The sequence below is a fragment of the Muntiacus reevesi genome, chromosome 3, assembly GCF_963930625.1.
Source record: "Muntiacus reevesi chromosome 3, mMunRee1.1, whole genome shotgun sequence".
NCBI classification, from domain to species: domain Eukaryota; kingdom Metazoa; phylum Chordata; class Mammalia; order Artiodactyla; family Cervidae; genus Muntiacus; species Muntiacus reevesi.
The window spans coordinates 206,029,598-206,035,899 of NC_089251.1; the positions used below are offsets into that span (position 1 = coordinate 206,029,598).

Below are 6,302 nucleotides of genomic sequence, written 5' to 3' on the forward strand. Positions count from 1 at the left end.
AAAAAATTATTTCTCTTCCTTAAAACTTAAAAGTACCTCACTCCAGTCTTTACAGAGTTGTTGCCAAGGCAGTAAATAGACAGACTTGATTTTGATCAGTTTCGCTTGATTTTGCCTATTTTATCCTAAAGTAGCACCAGAGAATATGAAAGGTTACAATTCAGTAGTAAAGGAAAAGGGAATTACATGCTGAATATTTCCAATGTGAGAAATTTTATACATATTATTTCATTTAGTTCAAACAGTTTCTCGTATCTGCACTCCCATGCTCATATCAGCATTATTCACAGTACCCAAGATATGGAAACAATCTAAGTGTCCATCACAGATAAATGGATAAACATGTGGTACACATATGTGATGGAATATTGTTGCACCATGAAAAAGAAGATACTCCTGCCAATTGCAAAAAGTTGGGTGAAACTTAACAAGGATATCATAATTTCCAAGCACATATCTGACAATTCTGTGTGGAACTGAAAAACAAAGTTGGGTGAAACTTGAAGGTATTATGCTAAGTGAAATAAGTCAGAGAGAGAACGACAAGTAATGAATAATATCACTTATATGTGGAATCTTTTTATAAAAAATAAATACCAAACTCACAGAAACAGAGATTAGAAAATGTTGCTAGGGGCAGGGGGTAGATGAAATGAGGAGGGGTATAAATTTTAGGTATAAGATAGGTAAGATCTTAGGATCTAATGTATAACATGGTCACTAGAGTTAGTAACGTTGTTCAGTTGCCAAGTTGTGTGGAAATCTTTCCAGTCCCATGAACTGCAGTATGCTAGGCCTACCTGTCCCTCACCATCTCCTGGAGCTTGCCCAAGTTCATGTCCATTGAATCAGTGATGCCTTCGGGCCATCTTATCCTCTGTTGCCCTCTTCTCCTCCTGCCATCAATCTTTCCCAGCATCAGGATCTTTTCCAACAAGTCAACTCTTCATATCAGGTAGCCAAAGTATCGGAGTTTCAGCTTCAGCATCAGTCCTTCCAATGAATGAATATTCAGGGTTGATTTAGTGACCCATGAGGGAATGATAGCATTGTTTTGTATTGCATAATTCAACTGCCAAGAGAATTCTCATCAAAAAATAAAAAAGTAAATATGTGAAAAAAATAAACAGCTTCTGGGCTGTTAAGTATATATTTTTCACTTCTACTTTATTGGCGGGGAAACTGACATTAACAGAGATTTAGTCATTTTCAAAGTATCTCAGCAGGTCAGCAAATGGCTGGGCCAACACCCATGGAAATCCCTGATTCCAGTGTTCTCGTTCCTCTTTCTACACTGTGTTCTTTCAATGCAGGGATGACTCAGGTCAACTCAATACCAGGATCATCCAGTGACAGAATTGTAAATCGAACGAGATTGATTTCACATACAAAGTTCAGAAGGAACTTTCCTACAACATCCTATTTTATTGTTATGTTGGTAGGGGAGAAATTATTTTTTAAACCACAGGCAGGCCCTAATATAGTGATTTCCACATTGGCTATGTATGAGATTGACTAGGGAGAATTTTATAAATAAGAATTTCTCAGGGTGGAATTCTGGTTTCAGTATTTTTACATTCTCCAGAGGATTCCAATGTGCAGCTAACGTTAGGATGCACAGCTCAAATACTTTTTTTTAGAAATGTATCACAACTTTTAAAATTCAGTGTAAAAATAAACATTATGTTTTATACAGAAAATAATTATTCTTTAATGTGGGAAGCAGAATCAGGAATATCATGCTTGCTGTTTCTATCTGAAAGAAAATATATACTTTGACTTTCTATTTAGTATATAACATGTCCACTCTTTATTAATAAGTCCATGCATCTCCCTTGAAACTAAGGTGGCTGTTGTTTAGTCGCTAAGTTGTGCCTGACTCTTTTGAGACCCCGTGGACTGTAGCCCTCTAGGCTCCTCTGTCCATGGAATTTTTCAGGCAAGACTATTGGAATGGGTTGCCAATCCTTCTCCAGGGATCTTCCCAGCCCGGGGACCGAACATGCATCTGCAGTGGCAGGCGGATTCCCTACCACTGAGTCACCAGGTAAGCCTCATTTAATAGGTCCTTGCATCTCCCTTGAAACTAAGGTAAGCAGGGTATTTTTAGACATTTAAAAATTTTTTCCTAGAGAGTATGCCTTTTTGCTGTCCTTGGATTATTTACACAGTCTCTCAGAGATGTGTGTGTGTGTGTGTACATTTAAGAAAAGTGTTAATTCAATAATAGCACCAGAATACAATTTTCTGAAAAAAGGAGTTTCATAACAGGCCCACAAAGCAGGCAAAAGAGCGGCAGGGTAACGATGCTGAATGTACTGTACCTGCTGCTTCAAGGGCACAGGTGAATTTAAAGCTACTTCCCTCACATCTACTCACCGCCAAGATCACTCAAGGCAATAGAGTAAAGAATGGCTTCTATGAATAAAATATAAGCTGAGATTGTTTCTTTTAAGAAAAAAGACATATCTATGCTAAATCGTAAAACCTGTTTCTAGGCTGTTCCCTGTAGCAGAGTTACTTGTCTGCTTGGCTTAGACTGATTGTCACCCTCTTCAGCGGGGCTCTTGTTCAGATAACCATCCGGTGATAAATGTGCTTTTTAGGAAAGGAGCTAGGAAAGAACGCATAAATGTGCATTCATTCCATTTCTAATCTGTGACTCACTTCTGTCCTTTCTGCAACCGATTGCTGGAATCCTCCAGGGATTCTTTTAGTGTTGTATTCCTTCGATCGTCCCTGTCTCTTTCAAATTCACTCTCATTATCTCAACTTTGGGCTCAGCTTCTCTCCTGTGCACAACTAGACAGGTTCTCCTTGCTGCCCCTATTTTTTTTAGCTCTTCGCTCTCTGGCTTTTCCTCAGCATCACTGCCAATGACATTGAACGATCTGAACATGTAATCTTCTCTTTATTTGAGAAAAATCTAATGGAAAAATAAATTTTTTTTTGAGTCCCCAGATTCTGGGTCAGGAAAATTTCTCCATCTCAGCTCCTAAATGTTTTAAACCAAGGTGATCAAGCTTTAAGATTGTGGCTTCCCTCTCCTGCCTGATCTACACCTTCACCAGCTATTCCCCACTTAGCTTTTATGAGGTATCACTATTGCCTGACTGCCAAGGAAGTGGAGCAGGGTGGAGAAATGGAAAACGCAAGGAGTAAAAAGCAAAAAGTTGGCAGAAGAAAGGTTACTAAAAAAAAGACAGAAAAGAAAGAATTTTCTGTTGCTGACTCCTTGACGAACAAGGGTAGTTATGAGCTCTAAGATAAGTGTTTAACTGGCAAACAGACAATTGCATAAACATTGATTCATTAAGTTCTGTTTACGAAGAGAAAATATTCATTTAATTGCAAAGTTAGGAAAGTAAACTTTCATCCTTTCTAAAGATTAATTTTCAAAATACTTAGAAAAGTATTGGCATCGATTTGGCAGATTTGCCTTGGACTATCTGGGAAATTTCATGCTGAAGCCACATAATACATTTTTATTAGGTGAAGGCTAAGTGCACTGATAAATGAATTGCAGAAAATTCTAAGTTATTTAAGGCACTTTTTATTTAAAATTCAGAGAGATGAAGAGAAGCAGTCAGTAAGTGTCAGCAACTGTGATTTTAAAACACATCTAATTAACAAATTATTATTTCTACACTTATCTTTATACTTACTGTTCCTAGAATAAGTGAACCCATATACTGTAATCAATGTTGTTATCTTTTTATAAGCATATACTCTTACCTATTTGGTAGCCGATACTACAGTAATCAGGTTGTTAGTATGCTAACAAATGTCTGATTGATTAGAGTTAACACTATTTTACACTCATTATTAAAATCATGCTCTTTTACTGTAATCTATCATATCTAAATTAGGTGAATTATATGATTTGACATGGTAGTGAATAATCTATTGCCCTCTGGAAAAAGTGTGCTGTAAATAATTCTCTGCCATATATTTGTTCTGAACATTGATCAAAGATGGGACTATTCTTATTAGTTTTATCTGTGTGCTATTTAAGGACCAGAATATGTTAAGAAGTGATGACTGGCGTGGCATAGCTGGCAAGCATATTCCTAAACACGAAGATACATGCAATGCCACATTTGCATGACTATGATCCCTTATCACCACATAATGTATTTCTTATTATACTTTTATGAGCTTGTGGGGTTTCATTGTATTTGTTCATTTTAGAGCTTACACATATTAATAGATTATGATGATACATATCTATTTATCAGGGTATTAAGTTAAATCCTGTTTTATTTAAATTTGAACACTATATAAGCACACACAGTTGGTTTATTAACTATCACCACATTGAACACATAGGTAAGTATGATTATATTATGGTAAAAAATGCAAGTATATTTGTTATTCAGCATAAATAATTATACATATAAAATGTATACATAGTATACATTTTCTCTCTATACATGTATATTCTCCTATATTTACATGTATATAAATATATATTCCTCAAAATAATCATTATATTGCTCTGATTGTTATGCTCATTTGCCAAATGAGAAATTAAAAAAAATAAAAGCTTTCAAAGAGGTAATTTGCCTAAATTCACCAGGGTGTGATAAGACACAAGAATTAGAATCTGGATCTGTGTCATCAAACCTTATCAGTTTCATTTACTACCTTATTGCTATGCTAAACTGGGTAAAGACTGAGTTCATTCATTTCCAACAAAAGCAAGGAAGTACTGCTCCTTTAGTCTTTGTGATCTCATCAAAGATGTTAAGAGTAGAACACTGATTTTTCTAAGGAAATGACTGAACAGTTTGAAGGATACTCATTATGACTTTCACAGATCCCTAAGAGTCCTGGACCTGGTTGGAATCTTTTTTTATATTTTTTTGGCCATGAGGCATGTCTTGCAGGATCTTAGTTCCCTCTGTGTGTGTGTGTGTGTGTGTGTGTGTGTGTGTGTGTGTGTGTGTGGGTGTGTTGGTCACTGAGTCTTGTCCGACTTTTCGCAACCCCATGAACTGTAGCTCCAGGCTCCCCTGTCCATGAAATTCTCCAGGCAAGAATACTGGAGTGGGTTGCCATTCTCTTCTTCAGGGAATCTTCCCAACGCAGGGACTGAACCCAGGTCTCCTAAATTGCAGGCAGATTCTTCACTGTCTTGGTCACTAGGGACTGAACCCTAGGCCTTCAGGAGTGAGAGGTAAAGAAAATAATGTAGAGATATAAATGTGTACATAGGTAAGTACATAAAGTATGCACACATGAAGCCTTATGTGTGACAAAAAATATAACTGGTATTCAATCCTAACAATGTATAACCTGTAAGATAATTGACAGAGTTAGATGTTTATATTTATAAATTAATACATATTCACTTGTGATGTGGTTTCTAGATTAGACTAATACAGTTTTAACTTACAATGTTAAATGTTTTTAATGTTTATCTTAAGCAGCAACATGCAATTTATCAAGTCACATAATTTAAAATGATGGTAAGTCCAAATACTTTGCTGTTTATTAATGTATCACTTAAGTATTACTCTGATTCAGGAACTGAGCAGAATGGAGGATGGCAGGTAGTATCTGGGCAAATGCTAAGGTTAACATAGTTTAAAATTTTAAAAGTGAAAGGGAAAGTGACTCAGTCATGTCCGACTCTTTGCAACCCCATATGGACTGTATAGTCAGTCCATGGAATTCTCCTGGCCAGAGTACTGGAGTGGGTAGCCTTTCCCTTCTCCAGGGGATCTTCCCAACCCAGGGATCAAACCCAGGTCTCACACATTGCAGGCGGATTCTTTACCAGCTGAAAATTAAAAAGATTATCCACTAAATCATGTTGGCCTTGTGGCTCAGATGGTAAAGAATTTGCCTGCAATGTGGGAGACCTGGGTTTGATCCCTGGGTTGGGAAGATCCCCTGGAGAACGGAATGGCTACCCACCCCAGTATTCTTGCCTGGAGAATCCCATGGCCAGAGGAGCCTGGCAGGCTACAGTCCATGGGGTCGCAAGAGTCAGACACGACTGAGTGACTTTACTATACTACTACCACCCACTCCAGCATGCTTGCCTGGAGAATTCCACGGACAGAGGCTACAGTTCATGGGGTCTCAAAGAGTTGGACATGACAGAGCGACTAACGCACCTTCATCCACTAAATACACTCGGATATACTAACCCAATTATCCAGCTTGCTTTTTAAAAAAAAATATGTTTTAATGAAAACTAAGAGTAACAAAATAAAAACATATAGCTAATTAGAAAATGTACTGGAGATTGAACCAGAATATACTGAGTATACAGTTCTACTCTATTATTCAAA

At 37.1% G+C, this 6,302-nt stretch overlaps 1 non-coding gene across 1 annotated transcript; it reads left to right on the top strand.

Annotated features, from left to right (window-relative positions):
- The first annotated feature begins 422 nt into the window (after nt 1-422).
- LOC136165882 (small nucleolar RNA SNORD121A) lies at nt 423-495 on the top strand. Its single transcript, XR_010662845.1, has one exon. It is a non-coding gene; the product is annotated as a small nucleolar RNA SNORD121A (small nucleolar RNA).
- Nucleotides 496-6,302: the final 5,807 nt, after the last annotated feature.